The sequence below is a fragment of the Rattus rattus genome, chromosome 15 (genome assembly GCF_011064425.1).
Source record: "Rattus rattus isolate New Zealand chromosome 15, Rrattus_CSIRO_v1, whole genome shotgun sequence".
In the NCBI taxonomy this organism is placed as follows: domain Eukaryota; kingdom Metazoa; phylum Chordata; class Mammalia; order Rodentia; family Muridae; genus Rattus; species Rattus rattus.
The window spans coordinates 22,680,413-22,707,208 of record NC_046168.1 but is presented as its reverse complement, the minus strand read 5'-3'; the positions used below and the strand labels follow the sequence as shown (position 1 = coordinate 22,707,208).

At 42.4% G+C, this 26,796-nt stretch overlaps 1 non-coding gene across 1 annotated transcript; it reads left to right on the top strand.

The window, feature by feature from the left end:
* Positions 1 to 4,024: 4,024 nt before the first annotated feature.
* Positions 4,025 to 4,127, top strand: LOC116885078. Its single transcript, XR_004385951.1, has one exon. It is a non-coding gene; the product is annotated as a U6 spliceosomal RNA (small nuclear RNA).
* The last annotated feature ends 22,669 nt before the right edge of the window (positions 4,128 to 26,796 follow it).

Sequence of the window (26,796 nt, the reverse complement as noted above, 5' to 3'; positions counted from 1 at the left end):
TGGCTACTCCTACAAGTTCTGTACCACCATTGGCCTAACATATTTTGCAAGCTGGACAGGCTGTGGGTCAAAGTTTTGTGTCTGGGTTGGAGTCCATGTTTCTTTCATGATACCCTACAGTGTACCTTCCTGCAACAAAGAGACAAGAAAACATAGGGATAAAGGCTCTATGTGGGCACCTGCTTGACTTCTCCATGTTCAATGAGTTGTGTGGATGTTTTCCTCATCAATGCAGAGAGCGACCCTTTGTATTAGCATCAGCCTGGGTTGTTTGGGGATTTCCATGGTACTCTCTTGGCCAGTAACCTAACTGAATGTAGCCCGGCCCCACCTGGCTACAAGAAATGATCTGTTGAGACTTTTTTATTTCCCCAATACTAGGAATCTTCTTTGGGACCTCCTTCATAGATTCTAAGATGTTTCCGGTGCATAGTATCCATGTCGCCCCTGAAATGCACCCCCAATTTTAGCCATCCCTTCTCTCACTCCTCACTCAACCCATCCCATCTCCCCTGACACACATACCTGATCCCTCCTGCCTTCACCCCTACCCACCTTCCAGTCCACCTGTAAAATATCTTCTATTTTCCATTCCCAGGTAGACCCATATGCCCCATGTCCTAGACTTCTCCTCTCCTTTTCTAACCTCTCTGGATCTACAGTTTGGCTATCATTTACTTAATGGCTAATATCTAGTTATAAGTAAATACATACCATATGTCTGTATTTCTGGGTCTGGGTTACCTCTCTCAAGATGATTTTTTTTTCTAGCTCCATCCATTTGACTGCACATTTTATATTAGTTTTTTAACAGCTCCCTTGTGTAAATGTACTACATTTTCTATCCACTCTTCAGTTGAGGGACACCTAGGTTGTTTCTAATTCCTTCTATACTGAATAAAACCACAATGCACATGGTTGAGCAAGTGACCTTGTGTTAGAATGGAGTGTCCTTTGAGTATATGCTCAAGATTGGTATGGTTGTGTCTTGACGTAGATCGATTCCCAAGTTTCTGAGAAACTGATTTCCTCAGTGGTGGAGAAGCCAAAGACTCGATTTTTATTTCTTCTCAGTCTACTTCAACAATATTCTTATAAGTCCAGCAAACCCTGTCATTTTATAGTCCAGCAATAAACTGATAGCCCCTAATTTTGTATCTCCAGGAAAGCTCTTCAAACTGTGCTCTGATGAGTTAGAGTCAACTGTTCATGTGGCCAACTCCATTTGAATATTTAAGGAATCACTCAGGCTTGGTTGCCACAAGCTGAACTTAGGGTCTTCCCCAAACCTTCTCTACAAACTTTGTCCTTATCTCCATTCTTCATGCTTACACCTGTTCTTCATAAGTATCATAAACACTTACAGAAAATGTACATGCCCATTAATATGAGCCAAACTTTTTCCTGATCATAATGTAATAAAGCTAGAATCTAAATTCAATCATGTGTTAATCTTCAAACCAGATATAAATAAATCTTAGTGTAAAAGAAGAAATCAAGATTGAACTGAAATTTATTCAGAAAGTAACAAAATATCTGCATTGTAAGTCAAAACTGGTAGAATGTGAGAGGAAAGGAAATTGTGGAGTTTTAAATGGGTTTTCTAGCAAATGAAGTTAAAAATAAAGAAATATACAGTCAGGCCATTAGAAAAATAATCACAAAATTAGCCCAATCAAAGTCAAAGGAAGGAAATCCAGACATAGTAGCACATTATCTGTAACCCATCTTGTTGAGATAAGAGGCAGGAAGATAGTGAGTAATAGACAGCCTGCCTGCTCCTCCCCCCGCCCCGTGTGTGTGTGTGTGTGTGTGTGTGTGTGTGTGTGTGTGTGTGTGTTCATATATAAATATGTTTATATGTATATATGAATAATCTACTAAAAGTCAATTTAATATGAGTCAATTATATGCCTTTTACAAATTTACTCACCCTACTAAACCAAATTTAAAGAAAATACGAGCTAGAAAAGACAATAAGAACAAAAATATTTACGTTCATACAGATAGGATGAAATGTTTGTGATTCCAAAGGAAAATATATAGCAGGTAGAAAAGACCATCTTTAAAATAGAATGCTCAATAGTTCAACAAAGAAGAAATGTAAGAGTTGGTTAAAGTTTCACCCCTGCAAAAATGCATAAGCCTTGGGCCACTTTAGAGATCATTCCTACAGTCTTTGAAAAACCATATGGTCCGCTCTAAACTGCATTCTCAACTTACTCCCTGAGGGTACCTTTGCTCTGGTGCTGATCTTGTTACAAGAATACTGAAGAATTTCCTGATTAAAACAGTAGAAAACTCTAAATAGCACCGTAGCAAATTAAACTCCATAGCATGCTAACCAGTACCACATAGGATTCAATTAGCTATTTGCAAAGAATGAAAAGGTAATTTAATAAAATATTACAAATGAAATAAAACATGTTTGCTGAGTTTTAAATGTACTTCGAATTAAGCTCTAATTCCTGATTGAAGTTACAGTGTGCTGGGAATAGGAATGACTTACTGAAGTTCACCAGGATGTGATATAGAAAGTTACAACCAGTGTCCTACATACAAAATGAAGCGATAGAAATGACTGCATGAAGTTATGGGCTGAATAACTGTGCTTCTTTAATTATGTTTAGCCTGCATTGATTACTTACTCCCTGTTCTAATACTTTTTCATAGGAGACAGAAGTGTCATTGTGAAGGTGATATAATTACCTATTTATAATATCAAGAGTAGGGCTGGGGAGATGGGTCAGTTAATAAAGCACCTGAACGGGAGCATGAGGGGCTGAATTTGGATCCCCAGCACCTATGTAAAAGGCTGGGTGCAATGGCCTGTATCTCTAATCTCAGTCCTGTGCAGGATGACGTTAGGCAGGCTGGTCATACTTAATTGGTGACCTCCAGGTTCCATGAGGCATCCTGTTACTGGTATTTTTTTTAGAAGTGTTGCAGTTTTCCTCTTAATCCAGTTTGCTTCCTAATAATTGAAAATGGGTTGTTATATTTGTTTAATAGTTTTAAGGGCAAAACAGGTGAGTAGTATTAGTCTATTAATCCTTTAAACTAATCTGGGTACCTCCCAGCCCAAATCCCCATGATGCATGCATTTCTTTTCTTTTTCTTTTTCTTTCTTTTTTTTTTTTTAACTGTTCTGACTCTCTGGGCTCCAGGTATTGGCCCCTGGTGTCTTTTGGACTCTCTCTTTGTGTCCTCATAAAATCCCCCACTTCTTCTCTCCCCTGTCTCCTCCTCTGGCTGGGAGGAAGTCTATCCCTATTCTCTCCCCTGCTCAGTCACTGGCTGACAAGTTAACTTTATTGACCAATCAGGCAATAGTTGGGGAGCCATATTTATATAACATTGAGACAGGAGATTCTTATAATAGGAAATGCAACCAGATATGGTGGCACAGAAATCAATATTTTAATGATACAAGAATAATCCTTACACAGTGCACAATAACATTGTGCTTTCAAGAGCTTGTCTCAAAAACTAAAGTGGAGAATAATTGGTGGGAAACACTTTATGTTAATTTTTGGCCTTACATCTTGTATACCCATACTCACATATGTAAGAACAAATACACAAATGTTCAAAATGATCAACTCAAAACAACTATTATAATTAACATATATAACTTTATACTGAACTGACTTTAATACATAAATCTATCTGAAGACAATAATAAGAAACAGTATCAAGAAAAAAACCTATTTCAAACTTCAAATCAAGAGGCAACATGGGTAGAAAAAACTCTTTTGAAATATACAATAAATATTTATAAGAAACATTATTTTTCTGAGAGATAGTTTTAAGAGGAGTTAAGTGGACAGCAGAATATACTATCATGTTGAGTAAGAGATTTCAATACCCAGCTATTTTAGCCTCCATAAGGACATTTGCAAGTCGGTATAATCCCAACAAAACTCCTCTCGACATGTATTTATGGAATCTGACAAAAATCCTATATTAGACAGTACCAAGTATTTCGGGAAAAGAATAACTAATTAAAAATCAAGCTACATGCTTGCTTCAGCAGCACATATACTAAAATTGGAATGATAGAGAGAAGATTAGCATGGCCCCTGTGCAAGGATGACAGGTAAATTAGTGAAGAATTCCATATTTTTCTAATATCAAATAAGATTGACTTTCAACTAAAAGTTATCAAAAAAGATAAGGAAGGACACTTCATATTCATCAAAGGAAAAATCCAACAAGACGAACTCTCAATCCTGAATATCTATACTACAAATGCAAGGATACCTACATTCATAAAAGAAACCTTACTAAAGCTCAAAGCACACATTGCACCTCACACAATAATAGTTATAAACCAATGGATTTAACAGATATTTATAGAATATTTCATCCTAAAACAAAAGAATATGCTTTCTTCTCAGCATCTCATGGTACCTTCTCCAAAAATTACCATATAATGGGTCACAAAACAGGCCTCAACAAATACAAAAAGATTGAAATAATCCCGTGCATCCTATCAGATCACCATGGACTAAGGCTGATCTTCGATAACAACAAAAATGACAGAAAGCACACATACAAATGGAAGTTGAACAACTCTCTACTCAATGATAAATTGGTCAAGGAAGAGATAAACAATTAAAGACTTTTTAGAATTTAATGAAAATGAAGGCACAACATAGCCAAATTATGGGACACAATGAAAGCAGTGCTAAGAGGAAAACTCAAAAAGAAACTGGAGAGAGCATACACTAGCAGCCTGACAGCACATCTAAAAGCTCTAGAACAAAAAGAAGCAAATACACCCAAGAGGAGTAGACAGCAGGAAATAATCAAACTCAAGGCTGAAATAAACCAAGTAGAAACAAAAAGAACATACAAAGAATCAACAAAACAAGGAGCTGGTTCTTGGAGAAAATCAACAAGATAGATAAACCCTTAGCCAGACTAACCAGAGGGCAGAGAGACAGTATCCAAATTAACAAAATCAGAAATGGGGGAGACATAGCAACAGAAACTGAGGAAATTCAAAAAAATCATCAGATCCTACTACAAAAGCCTGTGTTCAACAAACCTGGAAAGTTTGGGTGAAAAGGACAATTTTCTAGACAGATACCAGGTACCAAAGTTAAATCAGGACCAGATAAACCATCTAAACAGTCCCATAACTCCTAAAGAAATAGTTATTAAAAGTCTCCCAACCAAAAAACAGCCCAGGGCCAGATTGGTTTAGTGCAGAATTCTATCAGACCTTCATAGAAGACCTAATACCAATACTATTCAAACTATTCCACAAAATAGAAACAGAAGGAACACTACCCAATTCCTTCTATGAAGCCACAATTATGCTTATACTAAACCACACAAAGACCCAACAAAGAAAGAGAACTTCAGACCAATTCCCTTATGAATATTGATGCAAAAATACTTAATAAAATTCTTGCAAGCCAAATAAAAGAACACATCAAAACAATCATCCATCATGATCAAGTAGGCTTCATCCCAGGGATGCAGGGATGGTTCAATATGCGGAAATCCATCAATGTAATCCACTATCTAAACAAATTCAGTCCTTCTTAGAAGGAGGAACAAAAATATTCATAGGAAGAGATATGGAGACAAAGTTGGGAGTAGATACTGAGGGAATGGCCATTCAGAGCCTGCCCCACCTGGGGATCCAGCCCATATACATACGGCCACCAAACCCAGACAATATTGCTGATGCCAAGAAGTACAGCTGATATAGCTGTCTCCTGAGAGGCTCTCCCAGAGCCTGACAAATACAGAGGCGAATGCTAGCAGCCAATCACTGAACTAAAAACAGGGTCCACATTGGAAGAGTTAGAGAAAAGATTGAAAGAGCTGAAGGGGTCTGCAACCCCATAAGAATAACAATACCAACCAACCAGAGCTCCCAGGGACTAAACCACCACCCAAAGGGTACACATGGACAGATCCATGGCTCCAGTGCATATGCAGCAGAGGATGGCCTTGTTGGCTACCAGAGGGAGGAGAATATCTTGGTCCTGCCAAGGCTGGACCCCCTCCCCCAGTGTAGGGGAATGTCAGAGCGAGAAGGTGGGAAGGGGTAAGTGGTTGGGTGGGGAAAAGGGGATAACATTTTAAATGTAAATAATAAAATATCCAATAAAAATCATTAAGAAAAGAAGCAAAACAAAGGAGGAAAGGCCAGAAAGAACTCCATAAATTCTGGCTGTGTGCACAAAGGGCATTGAGCTGATTGCTGTCATCAGTTCAGTTTTCTGGGAGATGGGTATGGAACCTGAATTAATCACGTAGCCAACAATTCAGTTGCATGGGGCGTGGGGAGCTCAACCGAGCTTCAGAAACCAAGACTTAAGTGAGTTTCCAGTTCGCAGTACTCAGTACCAACACGTGAGAGCAGGGAAGCACCATCCTGAGTAACCAGAAAGAAGAGAGACTCTCCTGGGTACCACCTAATCATCTCTGAGGCCTGCCTCTAATTTGTATCTTTTTGTTAAAGCAATATTGCCATTATATGTGTGGTAGGTTACTTCAGCGAATTATCAAATCCTAGAATAGTCATAGGAACCCATAAACTTATGGCCGACCAGTCAGAAGTAAGGGTAGCCCTAGAGGTCCCCAAACTTAAAGGTGGAATCCGAAATGAGAATAGTTTTGTAAAGGACTATTATTTAACTTTGAACTTCAGAAGCTCATCACAACATACAAAAACGAAATAAAGGGTAATAGATTAGTAATCTTAGCTTTGGCAAAATCTTCGTGATACAATTCAATATACAGAAAATATCAGTGTTCTATGGCTGTGATGAGACACAATGGCCAAGGCAGCATATAAAAGAAAGCATTTAACTAGTTGTGGTAGTTTGAATAAGAATGGTCCCCACAGGCTTGTACATTTGAACATCTGCTCATTAGGGAGTGGTGCTACTGGACAGGGATTAGTAAATTTGGCCTTGTTGAAGTAGGTGTGGCCTTGCTGGAGGAAGTGTGTCACTGGGGGTGAGCTTTGAGGTTTCAAAAACTCACACCAGGCCCAGAGTCTCTTTCTCTTCCTACTGCCTGCTCAACTCTCAGCTCCTTCTCCAACACCGTGTCTCCCTGAGTGCTGCCACAGTTAAATGTTTTCCTTTATAAGAGTTGCCTTGGTCATGTATCTTTTCACAAGAGTAGAGCACTGACCAAGACACTGGTGGCTTGTTTACAATTTCAGGAAGTTAGTCCACAGTCCCTACCATGGGTGACATGGAATTTACTCTACTTACATATAGGGTGAATATAAAATGATGTCTTTGAAGGAACAAGACTCCTGTTGTAGTGTTGCATTCTTTGGATTGGTTTAATTTTAACCCTGGTAACCTATCACTGCTCAGAGAACAACAGTCCTTAGGAGGGTACTTGGTGTGCTAAGAGGCCTATGGCAGTTATGTTGCAGGATACTTGATCACACTGTGACCCTGAGATTGTGTTATTAACTGGAAAAAAAAAAAACCCTAAACCAAAACAAAACATGTTTCTAGTTGTGGTGTTGCACAGCCCTTGGCACACATCTTTAATTCTTCTGACTGGAGTATAGACACTCCCTTAGTAAACATCTTTAATTCCAAACAATGAAGGTAAAGTTAGTTTGTAGAAAGAAGCACCCGTCTTTGAAAGCGACATCTAGTTGAATGGCAGGCAAAGTGAATCAGAGAAAGATTTGACAGAATAGGGTATGCTCAATGCTCATGAGAGAGGAAAGGGAAGCTGTATGAGGGAGCAGTGTAGAGATAGAAAAGGAGGCAGTTTTACTGAGAGAGTTTTACAGAGACAGGTTGAAGAGAGAACAAGCTAAACACGGGTAAAGACAGAAAAAGCCAGAAAATGAAAAGGAGCCAGAAGGTTGGAGAAGATTGCCAAAGTTAGTTTGAAACCAAGCAAAGAAATTCAATCAGAGCCCAAGAGAAGCCAGATTGGATCAGTCAGCTTGGGGAGGAGTTTGAGCCAGACCAGCTGAGTTGAACCAGCCAGCCAGAGCTCAAAAAGAATTAGGAAGAGTGAGCGTATTCAGCAGTAAGTTTTAGAGGCTGAAAATATATTCTAGACCTCAATTATATTGTATGGAGGCTAGAGGCTTCCTCAGCTAGGCCTAGGTTAGCAGATGGAGGGAGCTAAGCTTCTAATACAACAATTACTACAAGAGAGTAAAACTTTACTTTTACATTTGACACTCCAACGTGTGGCAGGACCTCAAAGAGAAATCATACCAGCTGTGGGCAAACTGAAGCGCCATCGGATTTGAAAAACACCCAGCGTGATCAGAGAAGAGAAAGCCCATCATCATTGAAGAAAGCCGAGGACTTCTGACAGAAACATTACAGAGAACAGAAGACAGAGTCATCTGAAGGTCTGCCTGATGGTCCCCTCATCTCACACTCCCTAGTCACTACCGGGGACAGTATGCTTGCTTTTAGCTCAACAAACAAGTAATGGGCTTTTTTTTCCCTAGAATAATCAATACCAGTTTATGATGTTTGTAGATTTTGGAGGACAGAGAAATTTTACCTGAAAATAGTGAGCTGTCTCACTGTCTCTTAGTTTTGTTTCTGTTTTTCCTGACTAAGATATTTCAAATGTCATCCAAAGGGAAAGAACTCAGGCATCAGTGGATATTGAACCGTGTTCTTCTCACTAACGTTAGCTGACCTGTTACTTAACAAGCCAATGTAATTAATTTCAGTTTAGGTGGAGATTTTTAAGAAATGAAAGCTCTTGTCAGAGCATACTAATGTGTGAGTTTAAAAACTAGTTCCTTTAAAAATTAAAAGTCTCCTGTATGATTATATTTTTCAAACTAATGGAAACAAATTTGAAATGACCCATTGTCTTTCTCCCTTCCATCTTGCCCACCCTTATTTCCCTTTTAAGAAGCTATAATGTCTAGAAAGCTGTACAAACAATTAAGCTAAATCATTTCGTAAGCGGTTCTGTGAAATGCAAGACTGGTTTTTTTCTTAAAGTCCAAATGTGTAACTCAGCCTACATGAGCATATAAGCATATTTTGCTTAAATTACATTTCCATCTGACAATATTAATTTCATCAAGGAAGCTTAGTATAAAATTAATTATAGCTATCATTTATGTTATTTCATCTTCTCCTTCCATTGAAGCTTCAATGAGAATTCATCAACGGAAGGGCAGGATTCACATTTTAACAACAATAATAAAGAAAATAACCAAAACTGCTTTCCCCACCCCTACTCCTTCGGTTCTGTGAGTAAAGACTTATCACTTAATGTCATCTGAAATGTAATAATGTATTTAGAGGTTCAGGGGAAATGCCTCCAATGGAAATAATGAGGGCACATCTAGTCACATTCTCCCGCTGACAGAGGACATTTCTATCTCAGTGACTTTGGTGAATACAATGATGGTTTGAGAAACGAATCCCAGGGAAGGACCTGAGTAAGGCTTTCGAGAGCAAGCTGTTAAATGTGAAGACAAGGGTACCACCTTGGTTCACTTGACGATCCCAGAACAGTAACATGTATAAAGAGAAGAACTTTGTGCTTTAGACTGCTTCTTCACAGTTCACCTTCCCATGAGTGTTCGTAAGAACTTCTGCTCAAGAGAACAAGCCACTGCTGGAAGCATCATCTGGGCAGACAGTACACAGCCTCAGACAGACAGCAAAGACAAGATGGAAGATAGAGAAGGCAAAAGCTTTTCCGAGGTGCACACAGCTACTGATCATTTCAAGGAAGTCTATTTCAACATCCTCAGCTTTCATTGACACTTCCAGAGCTTGACCTCCCTGAGAACTTCAGAAATACACCCTGGTTCTCTTATCCCTCACCTCTGGCAAGTGCCCTGTACTTTGAGGTCCTCCCGGAATCAAAGGCTTCCCTTTCAGTATGATGAATTGATCAGTGGAGCAAAAGCTTGCAGCATGCCATTAGTGTCCAAGCACAAGTGTGGGTTAAGACTTTTTGGTCACCACGTTCATTGCATTCTACAATGGGAAGACAGAAGGGAGGGTCATTCTCTTTTGTGCTCATCTCTCATATCCTAATTAAAGTCACAAAATGCAGCAATTTGTGCTTGGGCTATGGGAGATCTAAGAAAATAATTAAGATAAAACCTGAGTGTTGATGTAGTGTACCCAATGGCAATAAACACATAGCAGAGTTCCCAGGCCTTACTATGTACAGCTTAGAAGAGTATTTATAAGAAAAACACCAATTTGATGCAAGGCCAACCTTGCTATAGTTTTTCTATTTTCAGCAATAATGATGCTTTGTTTTGATGATGGCAGTGGGTGGTGATGGTGGTGGTGGTGTGTGTGTGAGGTGTGTGTGTGTGTGTGCGTGTGTGTTGCTTCATGCGCTCACATGCCACAGCACACACGTGCATAGACGTCCATTTTTGGGAATTGATTCTCTTCTTCCACCACCACATAGGCTCCGTGATCAGACTCAGGTCTTCAAGCTCGGCAGCCGGCAACTTTGCCCTCTACACCATCTAAGCAGCCTGACACGTCCCTGATGAGTACACAAGGTTGGAAAATGGACTTAACACCCTAAAGGCCACCAGAATAACTCAATGAAAATAGGAGCAGAAGATATACTCCTTAACATATTGTGCCTGTGGGCATGTTGATCTTGGTTCTCAAAGGGTCCCTGGCAGAGCTAAGCTCCAGTTGTCCAGAGTAGTCAGCTTAGGGAGGGGCTTGGACCGGCTCTTCATGTCTCCTTTTCAAGCTTTCCTACTCCCAGCTGCGACAGTCATTTATGAGAATAGTTCACTTGTCCGCAAGCCCGGGGCTCAGGTTCTGCTCTCATAGAGGATGCAAGCCACACTGCCTTCTGCATGCTATTTTATATGACATCAGAATGGTCAAAATGTCCATGATTGCATAAAACCATTTTCATTTCTATTTCATAGCTGTAATTTTGCTACTGTTGTGAATCATATCTGTTATGCAGGATACCTGATATGTGACCCCTAAAGGGGTTGAGACCCACAGGTTAAGAACCACCAGTCTATAGCGTGACAGTTGACAGAGTATCTTTGAGTCAAAGAAATACTGGGTAATAAATTCACATTTTAAATTCTCCTATATTGTCACCAAGATAGCAAAGAAACATTTTAACTAAAATTTTCAAGACACTATTAAATGCTTTTGTGTTACAATTTCCCCCAGGATTGAAACATTCCATCCTTTCCTTAAGCAGGAAAGCAAACAACTCACATAGCTCAAGAAAGTTCCCAAAACTGACCAGACTCACTAGACTCCTCCCTGCCAGAGAAAGAAATAAAAGTTAAGGATCCTTCTCCTTTTTGGACAAGGAAACCAAGCTAGAAAAAGCACTCTCAGGCAAGCTTAGCTGCAAAGAAGACTGGGCCAGGACCAGCTGCCTGGAAGAAGCAGAACCAGCTGAGCTGCTCGGAAGCGGTTAGACCAGAGTCGCTTAGAAAGAACACTCTCCAATCTGTTGAGCTACAGGCTGTGCAGTCTGCTTCATGTTCCCAGCTTTGTGAGGTGTGGCTCCTGCTGGGGTGAGCCTTGGAGACACAGATTTCTCTTGATGTGTTTCTGCTCCTATAAGTAACCCCTCACCCATACCCCTTGTCTTAGTTAGGGTTTTACTGCTATGAGCAGACACTGTTACCAAGGCAAGTCTTAAAAAAGACAACATTTAATTGGAGCTGGTCTACAGGTTCAGAGGTTCAGTCCATTATCATCAAGGTAGGAGCATGGCAGCATCCAGGCAGGCATGGTGCAGGCAGAGCTGAGAGTTCTACGTCTTCATCTGAAGGCTGCTAGCAGAATACTGGCTTCCAGGCAGCTAGGATGAGGGTCCTAAAGTCCACACCCACAATGGCACACCTACTCCAACAGGGCCACACCTACTCCAACAGGGCCACACCTTCTAATAGTGCCACTCCCTGAGCCTAGCATATACAAACCATCACACCCCTGTAAGTGACCCCTTCACCCATACTCTTGTAAGTAACCCTAACTCATTGGTTCACAAAGTTGGACTTTGATGGTGTCTATTCTTTGGTCTGTTGTGGGAACCCTACTATGGGGAATACTGTGTTTTAAGTCTCCTCAAAGAAAGTTTTGTCATACAACAGATACTATAAGTATACATTTCTGTTTCATTTGGGTACAAATACTCCCATAATCAATTCACACTATGTCTATATATTCCATGAACTTTGGAGTTAGGATGAAAATAAAGAAATTGTGTTAGGTATTCTACAGCATTAACCTAAACTATTTAGCATACTCTTCAATTTAATGGAACTTTTATAAGCCCTATATTAGTAATAGTCATGCAGTTTTATATATTACCTTCCACAAAATTGAAAGCCAAAGCATTCTGTACTTGTCAATGTTAAGATGCTTCTAGATGGTGTTCCAGGACACATGCCTTAAACTGTAACTTAAATACACAGCTTAATACATCCTAAGTATATAAATATATGAACAAATATTTCTTAACTACATATCTTAATATAATGCCATCTCAAATACCTGCTTCATTTAACTAGAATTGGCTGCTCCTCTTCTGAACATTCAACGTCATTATAGTTCTGTCAATTATAAAAACTGCTCTCTATCAGAACATAAAATTAGAATTTATCCATACCTCAGTATAATTCTTCTCAGGTGTCATGACCTGACCCCTAAGGGTGTCAGCTTTGAGATAGCTTCCAAGATAATTAATTTGGTATTACATGCCAGTCAGTAAATTACTAACCTACAAAACAGCCAGTTTTATGAGAAACTTTTTCCCAGTTTCATGTAATTTTATGTCGACAAACAAAATAAACTTAGAGGCTAAAATCTAATAGGAAAAAAAAATACCAGATACATGTTACCAAAAAGGCTGTTGGCACACTTCCCAATTGTTCTAGTTAAAGTTATTGCTGCTATGATGAAACACTGTGGCCAAAAGCAAGTTGAAGAGGCAAGGGTTTATTTGAATTACACTTCTATGTTGTAGTCCATCACGGAAGGAAATCAGGACAGAACTCAAGCAGGGCTGAAATTCAAAGGCAGGAGCTGATGCAGAGGCCATAGAGAGGTGCTGCTTACAGACTTGCTCCCCTTGACTTGTTCAGCCTGCTTTCTTATAGAATCTTGGACTACCAGCCCAGAGGTGCTCCCCCCTACATGAGTAGGGCTTCCCCACAGCAGTCGCTAATTAGAAAGTGCCTTACAGGCTGGTCTAGAGCTGCATTTTATGAAGGTATTTTCTCCACGGAGGCTCCATGCTCTCAGATGACTGTAGCTTGTGTCAACCAGACATGAAATGAATTTGATGACTGCATAACAAACTCTGCAAATCAGATGGTTTCTAGTGCTGGCCACTTGCAAAATTACATGAGTTCATCGGCTAATTAGTAATACTTTTGATGATTATTCTTAGGTTTAGGGGCTTAATCAACTTAAGAGGGATTTCAAATGGGTTAGATATTCTTATGTGAAACTCCTTCCCTTCCCAGAAATTTATCAGCTAGTTCTCAGTAGACCTGAGATTACAAAAAAAAAAAAAAAAAAAAAGATGGAGAAATGAAATCGGGGTAAGGTACATGACATAAAGTAGTAAGAAAGAGAAATGAAGGAATTAGGAGAGAGGGGAAGCAAGAAGGTGAGAGAGAAAATAGAAAATACATACATGTTCTATTGTTAATATATCCATTTGTAGATTCGAAAGATGATGAAAGATGATGTCCACCTTGTTCATCTCCAATAGGGATGAATTAACCACAAAACCTTGTAGTTTTTATTTAGTAATTATCTAATTTTACCATATATTTATATGCTTTTGCTTAACGTACACGGATAACTTTTAAAAATATTAGCATTTGCAGCCTTAACAAATATGATGGACACCTTTTTGATTTCTAAGCCTATTTTACTGTTGTAGCAGAGTGCCTCTAGGAAGTGACTGCAGCAATCCAGACAAGAGAGGATCGGGTCTCAGATGGCTTTAAGCAAAGGAAAGAAGCGACAAAGCTTAGAAGCCCACAAGACCCCAGAGGCACAGTAACTTGTGACTCAGGCCTGTGAGGTCAGGTGATGTACAAGGAATTATTTAGAAAAGTCTGGATACCTAGGAGAATAGTAATGACCGTGAGCCGAGTTCATTGTCTTGGAGATTTTAGTCACAAGGTTTTAGTTGTGAGAGAAGGGCATGACGGGTATTCCACACAGGCCTGAAAATTGGGGTAGGGAATGTAAAGCTTAAGTTACGGCGTGGGAAAACTTCCCATCACCTGGCATCCCTGCATGCTGTATGGGACATGCAAACCATCTTCATCAAGCAGGATTCTGTCTACACGGAATGGCCATCTTGGGTTATTAACATCCTCTGATGTTGTTTCAATTTGAAAGGTCATACCGACTTTCTTCTTGCTTCTCACAGCCCTCCCTGAGGAAAAGCTTACTCACCAGCTGTGCCCACTTGTCCTCAGGGATTCTACAGCAGCCCTCTTGTAAAGAGAAGGTGGCATCATGCTGAAGCCGCTAGGCTATTCTGAGTAAAGACCTTCTTCACGAGTCAGAAGGCTAAGTCACAAGCCCATCCCTGCTTTCTCAAGTGACTTGTTTTTAAACTGTAGACTTCGGGGATGACGTCTTTCTTCAAAATGCTTTCAAAATGTATTGTTTATAGACGGGCATGCTCATCTTTTTAATTAGACCACCATGTATCTCCAGTTTGAGATAATTTTCTTCTCTCCAGGGGTGTTTATAGTGAACCTCTAGATTTCATGCTGCTGTTAGACATTCATTTTGAGTCACATAACTCTTCATTTTACCTGAATTAAATGATACGTGCTGATAGAACCATGACACTTTGGTAACACTGTTGTCGTTAGAAGCACAGAGGGGCTGAAGAGATGGCCCTGTGGTTAGAGCACTTGCTGCTCTCCCAGAGGACTTAGATTCAATTCCCAGCATCCACAGGACTGCACAGCTGTCTATAACTCCAGTTCCAGGGGATTCAATACCTTCCACAGGCCTTTGCAGGCATGCACATGGTTCACATGCAGGCAATCCCCATTGCATAAAAAAAAAAAAGAAATTTTAAAAAGGAAACTACAAGACATGAAACAGGAAATTGTCCTTGTCATCTGCCTTTAATAGTCTGCTTTTCCATACAGCATTCTATCCAATGCTGCTGTCTAGTTGACAGTAGTTCCAACCACAGTTTGTTGACTGGTTCATGATATAAATCACATAATATTGACCAATGCAATTCTGTTCATTTTGCCTCCACTCCAAATATTATAATTCCTCAAGCACATGATAAAGAGCACTTTGCCTCTCTTTTATCTTAAATGCTTTCCAAACACTTACACTGTATCTTGTGTTGCTACCTCACATGTTTTCCTGCTTTGTTTTCATCCACAGAATCATTCTTTGTGTGAGTCACTCATCCCACCTGGGCATCCATCCCATCTGCAGACACCAAACCTCCACACTACCGCGGATGCCAAGAAGCACTTGCTGACGGAGCCTGGTATGGCTGTTCCCTGAGAGGCTCTGACAGCACCTGACCAATACAGCCAATACTCACAGCCAACCATGTGGATGAGCCCAGACCCCAGTGGAAGAGCTAGGGGAAGGACTAAAGGAGCTGAATGGGGTTGCAACACCATAGGAAGAACAATATCAACTAATTGAACCACTCAGAGCTCCCAGGGACTATACCACCAATCAAAGAGTATACGTGGAGGGAGCCATGGCCCCAGATACATATGTAGCAAGGGATAGCCTTACCTGACATCAATGGAGCCCCAGCATGGGGGGATGCTAGAGTGTTGAGGCAGGAGTAGATGAGTGGGTGGAACACCCTCATAGAGGTAAAGGGGAAGGGGGGAAGGGGAGATGGGATGGGGGTTTGTGGAGGGATAACTGGGAAGAGTGATATCGTTTGAAATATAAATGAATGAAATTATTAATCAAAAAGAAAGAACGCACACAAGTCTTTCATGGTTTTGTCAATGCTTCAATAGGACTTCCTGAGTCTTCAGTGTTGTTTTAGGAGCAGAAAAGGAAAACCAAGCTATAGTATCTGAAACTTGGCCAGCTATGTACACTTAAATAATGGTTTTAAAAATGTCTATCCAGTGGCCTTGTTGGGCACCAATGAGAGAAGCCCTTGGTCCTGCCAAGGCTGGACCCCCCAGTGTAGGAGAATGTCAGAGCAGGGAGGCAGGAAGGGGGGTGGTTGGGGAGGGGAACACCCTTATAGAAAAAGGGGGAGGGGGATGGAATGGGGGGCTTATGGATGGGAAACTGGGAAAGGGAATAATATTTGAAATATAAATAAAAAGTATCCAATAAAATTTTTTTTTAAAAAGAAAGAAAATGTTCATCCAGATTTAGGTTTTCACAAAGAAATCTTTAGCTCGGTGCTTCACTCCGTTATCCTTAATATCATTAAAATTAATTGTAATTATAAAATTTTAAAGTTACTTCCTGGCATATCATTCTGATATGTCATCTTAATGCTGACAGTTTTAGAGGGCATTAAATTTTACTCTCAATATTTGTGACTGTTTTCCTTAACACCAAGGAAGATATCATCCTTAAATACTCTCACTAACTCATTTTATTTCGTCTTTGGGGATCAAGGGGATCGATTTGTCTAGGAGCCAAAGACATTCAGCAGAACTAAAAAGTTTTCAAGGATGGCCACACAAAGGCCAATCAATTCATTCAAGATCGTGAAACATTCAGAATTTATCTTGGGGATATGTGGCTCGGGCTCGAACTTCTTTGCTTAGGAAGTGCCTGGGTTAGAAGGCCCCAGCACCGAAAGGCAAACAAACCACAGGGTGGCTCATCTTGAAATAGTCAGCTGCTGTGCCTTCTCCTCACCCAGCTCTGATCCTTCCTCTACCAAGTGTCCAGGCGCTATATGACCAGACTCTCACTTCTTCTCCCAGGATGGGAGAGTGAGGACAGGAGCTATTTCAGGTGAACTGAGCATAAGGCTCTAAAGTAGAAGGATTGAATTTCCTGAATAAGAAACTCAGAGTGAGCCTAGCAAGATAGCGTACATCTTTAACTCCAGCACTCAGGAAGCAGAGGCAGATAGATCTCTGTGAGTTCAAGGCCAGCCAAGGCGTACAGTAATACCCTCCCCATCCCCTCTCCAAAAGAAAGAACTTAGTGTATAAGTGAAAAACATTTGAGTGTGGCAACTTCTGGCTACCGTGTCCTGAAGGTTCTCAAATCAGACTGTGTCCTCTACCACTGGATAGTCTACGGCCTGCAATGGCTTCCTTGGACCATTTCACTTCTGTGATACAGTATCCGCCCTGCTTTCTTGTCCTTTTGATAAACAACTGGTATCTGCCATCACTTTGAAGATCTAGAAATCACAAACTATTTGTGTAATAGTTTATCTCATTTATTTTTTGTATTTTAGTTACTTTTCTCTTGCTATGACAATACATCATGACCAGGGCAACTTATAAAAGAAAGCTTTTAACTGGACTCACAACTTCAGAGTGTCAGAGTCCAAAATGGCCCACAAAGGTCGCACCAGGAACAACTGAGAGCTCACATCTTGACTCACGAGTAGGAAGCAGAGGGATGGTAGACTTGTGAAACCTCAAAGCTTATGACACATCTCCTCCTACAAGATCACACCTCCCAATCTTCCTCCAGTTCCACAAACTAACTCCCCAGCTCCTCTCCAAAAGAGTTTCACAAACTAGATACCAAGTATTCAAAGATATGGGGGGATGGGGTGCTCAATCAACCACCACAGCTGAGGAGACATAAGCACATCAGACCGAAGGCCTCCTGCCTAGCTTCAGTTCTGAACCTGCTAACCATCCGTCCCCCTCTCTTGCCCCACTCTTGCCAGTCTCAGGCATGCTACCCCTGCTGCTCCTGCCTTACCTCAGGCCTTCAACATCAGGGGCCTGCATCCTAGTTTGTTGGTTTGGGTTGACTATGACCTTTCCCATTAGTGGTTAACAATCTATCATTTTAGATGTAAACAAATTGGCTGGGAGATTTCCCTGCAACCTTAACAGCCCTGCCAAGCCTACAGAGGACTCTCGTACTCTGCAGAGAAGCCGTAACTTGGGGCATGGGTTTCTGAGACAATTACGTTTGGTCTTTAAGCCAATGAAATGTTTGGCTTGTGATAGCAGTGAATAAGAATAGGAGAAGGGAGAAGGAACCTGAAAAGGAAATCAAGGCCCAGGTCTTACGGGATTTTCTAATCACTTCGGGGATTTTAAACTTCACCTGGAAGTAACAGGAATCAGAATTGGGGTTTTCAGCAGATCAACTGCATGACCAGATTGATATTCTAGTTCAAAGTTGCACGAGATTTGGGAAGATCGGTGAGAGCCCTAAGGCAAGGATGTAGGCCCATGATGCTAAAGGCCTGACCTAAGGGAAGAGTAGCTGGGGGTAGGGTACCAGAGACTGGGGCAGGAGAGAGAGACAGATTGCTCAGTGGGTACAGAATTGAAGCAGGGCAGGAGGACTTAGGGCAGAAGGTAACTTTCACAGTAAGTGAGTGGGGTCAGCATGCTGCAGCTGTGGACTTGAGAAACTAGAAGAAAGGTTTTTCAGTGTGATTGTACCAGAGAAATGGCGTTTGAGTTGAGGAGATGCTCAATACCATGGTTTGATACACTATACAGTGTACGTGTGTATCAAACATCATAAAAGTGCGTAATTGCAACTACAAAGATGACTCAATTGTTAAGAGCACCAGGTGCTCTTCCAGAGGATCTGGGTTCAGCTCCCAGCACCCACATCGCTGTTAAAAACTGCCCATGACTCTTATCTACCTCCTCGAACCACCGTAGGCTTCTGTGAATAGATAGCACATAAATTAATTCCCTCAACCCCTGGAGAGAGCATCTAGGATAAGAGGGCCGATAACTGAAAGAAACTGTATTTACTGAGCATTACTGAGAAGATACACACACAATAGAAACCAAGAAAGGAAACCTGTTAGAAGAGAAGACAGCCCGGGAGACAAATCACCGATGCAAGAGGACCTTGAAGTTCAGGTAACCGCCACCAGGTGGAGTGTGGTCTCTGGGTTAGAGTCTATTCTAGCCCAAGTTCCCACAAATACATTAACCTGACAGACACAGGTGAGCATGTGTCTTGTCACTTGGTCTAGGACTCTTGGCAGAGCCAGAAATAGGATTTCCATGCTAATGCAGAGAAAAGGTAAGGCTTACGGAGGGGGGAAACAGCTTCCTGTGTTGCCGTTTGCAAGGAAACTTCCAGCAAGGCTTTTTGTCTCGAAGTCTTCATTTTAAAACAAATGAAGTTAGAGTGGCCTTTTCAGTTCCTCTGACTGCAGTGTGATAAACAAGAAGAATATCCACAGAAAATATCTCCCTCACACTGTTTCACCGCCCGGGAAAAACAAAACAGAACAATGCAGGCCCTTGTCCTCCCAGGCCTAACATTCCGGCAGGTTTAGACATATTTGTAAACTAAGGTTGCTACAATATAGCCAAGTGTGGTAATGGATTGCGATGTGTCCCACCCCCGGCCATATGTAGCCAAGAATAGCTATGAATACAACCTAACAGAAAATCATAAATTTGATCAAAACAGTATGACACCAGGAAGAGTGTGTGTGTGTGTGTGTGTGTGTGTGTGTGTGTGTGTGTGTGTGTATGGGCAACAATGTAGTGAAATAATGTCACAAGATCAAACAGTCTGTGTGTAGGGAAGCACAGAGAAGCCCTGATTGCTCCAGAGTTCTCCCTAGAATGAACTTTATATCTGCGTATGTGTCTTCAAGAGATCCTGGTGACAAGACTCCTATGCTTACAGTACCAAGGCCTGGAGGTGTATTCCTGTACATAAAAGGAAGTAGATACCAACGGAGGAACAGGAGTGCAGCAAAGGGCTGACTATCGGACCTAATGTTGAGCCGAAGGAATTGGGAAGGCAGTGTCACTCTTCCATCATTTGATGTTCTCCTTTGTTTCCAGGAGAGCAAACATTTTAGCATTGCATAGCCTTTTCCGTCTCTTGTGGCCAGGTGCCAATCCAGGAATGCTTAAGGTAGTGACCCAGGTCATCAGGCTTGGTGTCATGTGCCATTGCCCACTGAGACGAGGGCAGTCCTCCAATCACCTTAAATTCTTCCCAAGTGAAGGCAGGTAAGATGGCTCGAATGGTAATGAAGTATGCCACCAGGTGACCAAGCTTGACAACCTAAGTTCAGTCCCCAGGGATTCCCATGGTAGAAAGGGAAAACCAAGCTTGTCTTCTAACTTCTACATGTATGTCGTGGTATGTCACAAATTCTTCCCCCTCATTAAATAAAAAAAATAATTTTCATAATTTTTAAATGCTTCCCACATAAACTTTTTAATCATGGGTGTAAGTTGCAGACCACAGTGCCCTACCACCACCAAAAAAAAAAAAAAAAAAAAAAAGTATAAATCAGTCTGTCACCCCTCTCCATCATACAGAAGTCGGGCAGGAGGAACCTCAGAGACCGTGGCCCTAGGATGATACAGGCCTCGTGGAACTCCAATAGAGTCCATTGGCCAACTCTGGGCAAGTCGTCTGCTGCACCTCCATTTTCTCATCTGTAGAATGGAGCCACATTGCATACCACACGATGGATGGCACCACCCTGGCGTCTTGGAGAATAAGATTCGTGGCAGTGGAGTGGCAGCTGTTGTAGATTGTATCAGCAGGTATGAGCCCCCTTCTTCTCTCTGGCCGTTCTACGGCTAAACCATGTTTCTCTGAAGGAACTTGAGTTGGCAAGAAAAGCACCTCAGTAGACAAGCTCTTCCTTGGCTTTGGACCTTCCACATCGCCAGGGGCCACCAGGCATCAGTGGTGCCCGTTAGGAGGACTCAGGGTAGGAGTTTCTCATGCCAGGATGATGAACTCGTAGGGTAGTTCGCTGAGTTCTAGTCCTGGAATACCCATCTTCATAGTATTATAACCTTCCAAAAAAATGGCCATCTCTACAGGTGAGCACACACCACCCCCACGTGTGAATATTAGCAATACCAAAGCCATCTGAAATAGGGTCTAATGAGAAAGAACTACTTAGGCACACGTCACAGAACGTGCCAGTTCCTTTAAACTGTCCTGAACTATTTCTTAACTTGGTCTGATCTTGGTTTTCCTTTTCTCACATTAATTGTAACCCCTCCCCGTGTTGACAGAAGGGTGACGGTGTATGGACTATGCTTAACCTTAGCGTTTGGCAAACTTTGGGAAAAGCTGTGCCCCCCTCACCTGCTGGAGGGTTACCCTCCCTCCTTAGCAGGGGCCCTTCAGCCTGCACAGCAGTCACAAGACTCCAGCCATCTAGAACTTAGTCTCTCACTCTCCCCGTGTTTACCTATGCTAAGAGAAGATCTGCCCCATGACCGTTGGCTTCTCGTGGAACACCCCTCCCGAGTCCCCTGGGCTCCTGCAGGTTTGTCCTGCTGTTCCCCTGTCTTTTGGGGGGCCCAGGGCATGTGCTCAGGCAAGTGTTGTACCACTGAGCCACACCCCTGGCCTTTCTGTTATCTCTTACAGGGTGACATAGCTTCAGGTCGGCATTCTTAGCTTCCTGCATCTACCTAAGCTCTCTACCACGTACAACAAGCAAGAATGGTCTTTTCTTCTTTTAAACAATTTTGAACTCTTAAAGCAAGTGATGCTTAAAAAAAAAAAAACACTTTAAATTCTCTTTGTTTTGAAGGCTATGAAGCTTCTCCGTGACACTGTGGATACTTGCCATTCATTTGTCTAAAGCCACAGAGTCTACAATCCCAAGAGTGATGGTCATTGTAGACTCAGTAACGATGCATTAGTGCAGCTTGAGGACTGTACAAAATGGACCAGTCTGGGGCATGGAGAGAACGCAGGGGTCTGCATGTGCGGGGCGGGCAGGCTTACGGACTACTATGCTGCCCTCTCCACTTTGCTCTGATCTAAAACTGCACCCCCAGAAGTCCAGTCTGCTGAGTGAAAGCCATGGGTATCTTTACATCACGGTTCCGAGGCCGTGATGGACAAGGAAGCTGTTGTTTTTTACTACGCCTTCTCACTGGGCTGCTTGAAGAGCCGTGAATCCGATGGGTGTGGTTCTCATCGTTAGGATTTCTGCAACTGAAATGAAAGGGGAAAACGGAACTAAGTCATCCAACTAAGCCCTTAATTCCACTCAGATAGCATGAAGAAAGCACTCTGGGTAGTGACCAGGGAGCGGCTGTGAAGGGCTCCTCCCAGAGCTCCTGCTAAGGGCTCCTCCCAGAGCTCCTGCTAGCCCTCCTCCTCTGACTTCTTCCCCCACGCTGAGCAGTTTCTGAGCTTCATCTTGTACGCTCCCTCTTCCACCTCCAACCCTGTTAAAGGAAGGTGTGGACCTTTAATGCCAGATAGCTCAAGTGCTTCTAACAGGAGCCTGGTAGAGCTGGCATCATGTGGACCCAGGCCGCAGCCCTGCAGATGTCCCAAGCTGAACATGCGGTTTTCTCATCGCACCTGCAAACCAGTGACGCAGAGCATGGAGGACTGACGGACTTACATTTCCCTCCTAGTTATCAATTTTCTTGCTTTTTGTTTTTGGGGTTTTGTTTTGTTTTTTGAACCAGGGTCTCATACAACTCAGGCTGTCCTCAAACTCCCTATACTGCTGGGGATGGCCATGAGCTTCTGATCCTCCTGTCTCCGCCTCCCACGTGCTAGAAGTACAGGCGTACATCACCGCACACCCAGTAGATACAGCGCTGGGGATTGGACTCACGGATTCGCATGTGTTAGGCAAGCATTCTACCCACTGGGCTACATCCTCAGCCTCCTTCCTGCTTTTCCCTAAATTTCCTCTTTACTCGGTGCACCTCGGAGGGAAAAACGGACAACCATACAGACATTGCCCCTTGTGCCAGGCTCAACGATCAACTTTTGAGAAGAAAGTATGAGAAATTAGTACTTTTCTCCTATCTGCTAGGATGATGGCACCATTACAAAGAGATGTGCAGCCTTTCAACAACGGCCATCGTAACTTTCTCTGACTGGGCCACCATGCCTCTGCGCTATTTAATATAGCATAAAGAAACAGCTAACCCACATGTCCCTATGAGAACGGTTAAATAAATTATGGCCCATCTGTAGAAGGAGAATAAAGGAAGTGTAGCTCCCAGATGGCGACGAGTGTGTGATGAGGGCAAGTCACTAGCTGCAGATCACTATCTCTAGAATGTTCTTACTATCTAGAAAGAAAATGTTTACATAGGCATTTTCTGAAGTCTAGACAGTTAGACAAGTGACTCGTGAGACACTGCCCGCAAGGATTTAGGGGAAAGATAATTTATTCACTGTATGGGATACTGTCAGTAACTTGACTGTTAGTTATAATGAGCGACTACTGTGCGGTGCATGTGCTCATAAGGGGCGTATAGGTGTGGACAGGGGTGTGTGCAAGTGTAGTGTGTGCACTGGAGGCTAGGGATCATTGTTGAGTATTGTTCCTCGGGCACCAGTCCCCTTGTGTTTTGAGATAGGGGCTCAGTTGTATCTGGAGTGCACCAGCTTAGCGAGATTGGCTGCAGCAAGCCCCATCGATCCACCTGTCTCCGCCTCTGACACTAGGATTATAAGCACGCACCGCCATGCAGGGACCTTTCCCTGGGTCAATGTTTTAGAAGTAAACAGTGAAATAGAGGGCACTAGAGACAGGGACGGGAAACAAGGGAAGCAGCAAGAGAAATGAAAGGGGCTTTCGAGAATGGAAAGGTGTTAAGGGAGGGAACAGGAGCTCCGCATAGAAAAGGGTGGGTGCACATATCAGTATAGCTGTGCACATGAATGGAACCTTACAGAAAATTGTCTGTGTCAAAATACATACAAATATATGTGTACATAGGACAGAAACAAAAAGTGCCTAAGCCATATATGGAGACCACGCCACTGTTTAACTATGCACCCTGAGTTCAACTCCATTTCTCTCCATGTTTGTACATGGTATCTCTAATGGTTTAACTTAAGAAAGCTGATGGTTATTGGTTAACTATGATATACAAAAATCACTTAAAGATGTGCATTATTTTAATCCTTAACCAAAAAACTATTCTAATAGGAAGTTATCTCTATTTCATGAGAAATCTATTTCATGAGATATTTGCCTAACATTGTGTAGTTTTTAGAAGATGTAGCCAGGATTTCTTCCAATTCTTGGACTCTGAGGCTTCTGCTTTCTATGCTACCATCACAGATTCCTTCATGAAAACTTTGAGGTGGATACTGTTATCCCCAGTTAGGAGATGAGGGAAAAGGAGTTTAGAAAATTTAAGTACCCTTTACCCAAAAGTTTATTAAAATATAAGGAAAAGAGGACCAAAGACTGGGAGTGTATGTCAGTGGCAGTGTCTCCCCCATATGCACAAGATCCTGACCCTGAGTTCCACGTCCAACACCGGACAGGGTGGGACGGACTCAGGTGGGTGTCTGCACGTTACCCACAACGGTCTCCACTATTACCAAGCAGATTATCTCTTTGGTAACACTTTACAAAACTCACTTCTGGGCAGGGGAGATCATTCGGCAAATGAAGGTGCTTCCCACCAAGCCTGATGACCCCAGTTCAGCCCCTGAACCCCATGAGGTGAAGGAGACAATAGACACCTACAAGCTGACCTCAGACCTCTGAATGTACACACCCCATCAACCACAAGTAAGTAAATGCATTTTTTTTAAAGAGCCTATTTCTAGTAATATAAAAGGAGGAATTTACTTAAGTATACAAGGTCTGAAATATAATTTTGAAAAAGGGCCTAGCATGTACAAAGCCCCAGGTATGATCCCCAGCACCATATAAACCATGTAGGATGGTCAATAGGTATTGACCTTAGCAAGCCAGAAGGGAAAGCAGGGGGATCAGGAGTCCTACACGGCGGGAAGGCCAGTGTAAGCTGCCTGGAAACCCTTTCTCAAAAAGAAATTTAAAATAAAATTTAAAATAAATGATTGGAAAGATGGGAGAGAGGGAGAAGTGAGGAGGAGGGGCAGAGGGAGTTGGGAAGAGAGACCCACTTCCTGGATAAAGATTGTGTTCTCTGGAATCCAGCTTAGAGGATGCATCTCCACGTGATATCACACAAAGTTTAACTGTGTTCGTGGGACTGACCCTCAGCGTGGTCTCTCACCCCTCATAACTACTGCTCTAGAGAAACTTCCAACTTCACGGGAAAAGGAGGAGGGCTCTGAGGCCACATAAATAAAGACATTGTGCAACAGAGCGTGTGGCTTGTGGGAAGGCGGTTAGAGCGCTTGCCCTCTGCATTTTAGGATGAGCTTACTCATCCGTGGTGTTCCAGGGCACGGGAAAGCACCGCTGGATGACAGATAGGCCATTCTTCACAGGTGAGGCCTGAGCCATTGACCCATCATCTGGAGGGCATGACATTGAATTGCCAGGCAGCGGGGGGAGGGGGAGGTGATGGATTTGCACTGGTCTCTGTGTGCTCTCCGTTCCTTTGTCCCACTGTGAGCGATGACAAGTGAGGGCATTGGAATTCAAGAGGTGGTATCGTCGTGATATACGAGATTACTAATAGCCTCTGCAACCTTAGCGCAAGGACAAAGAGCAGGCTCCTGTGCAAACCCTGAGAACGGGTGACCCATTTTCTGTCTGGCTTTGTACAATTGAGCGACGCGATAAGAAACTATGCGAAGCTGTTTTCAATGTCAGCCACAGCTCCTGCTTCCATAAATAGGACGATACAGAGAGCACAGTGCCCTGAGCCTAGTGTGAGACAAGTTCTTTTTACGGCATGTGTTAGATTTATATGCCTCTGTCTCTGTGCTTTATAACAAGGCCATCCTGCCAGCATGCCCTTAGAATGGGACAGATGCAATATTTCCTTCTGGCGGGAGGCCGGATATAGGGGGAGGGGATGCAGCTTTATCACTCGAAGGAGCTAGAAGAACTCATCCCCAAGAGACCCTTAAGAGAAGATAAGTGGGGAAGGCTAGATGACTATTTATCTAATAAAACCTGATTGGAAGCAACAGGTGAGCTAGCGTCTAATCCACCTTGAAGTCATCAGGAAACTCCAAAGAAAGCTGCATCAAATTGCAAATGACTTCCTCTAATGATAGATATTAATTATACAGGGAAGACTGCAATAGGACCATACAATGGATGTTTGCATCTTCATTATTCAGTATTTCATGCCGCGATGATAAAGCCATAATGACAGAATAGCAAACAAGCTTTTTATTTATATGTCTGCCTCATAGGAAGCCAGACTTTGAAAGTCAAACCCGAGTTTGGAGGAAGTTGGTAAAAGGCACAGAGACACTTGCAAGGGGTGAGCAGAGATCTCAGGGACTGGAAGCCATATAAAATAGGTGGTGGGAAAGACATGTGTTTCCTTATGACAAACACACTCTTAAGACTGCATCAAGGTCTTCCTGTGAGTTTTCTAACAATGGGGGTTGGGGGGGGTGTCTGACTCCAACTCTGTTGCCTGCCTTTGGATCCCTTTCTCCTAACTGGGCTGCCTTGTCTGGCTTCAGCGGGAGAGGATGTGTTTAGTCCTGATGGGACTTATTGGGGGCAGGACTCAGAGAAGGGGGGTAATGGAGGAAGGAGTGGGAAGACAGGACTGGGAGGAGAGGAGGAAGGGGGACTTTGATCAGGATGTAAAGTGAATTAATTAAGTAATTAATGGGGAATTAAAGTCTCACCACTAGGGGATGACAGCACATTGCTGATGTGTTCAACAGTGCCCAGACCCTATGAAACAATACAGTCTTCCCATCATGACACAGAGAGAGTGGCTCTTGTGTC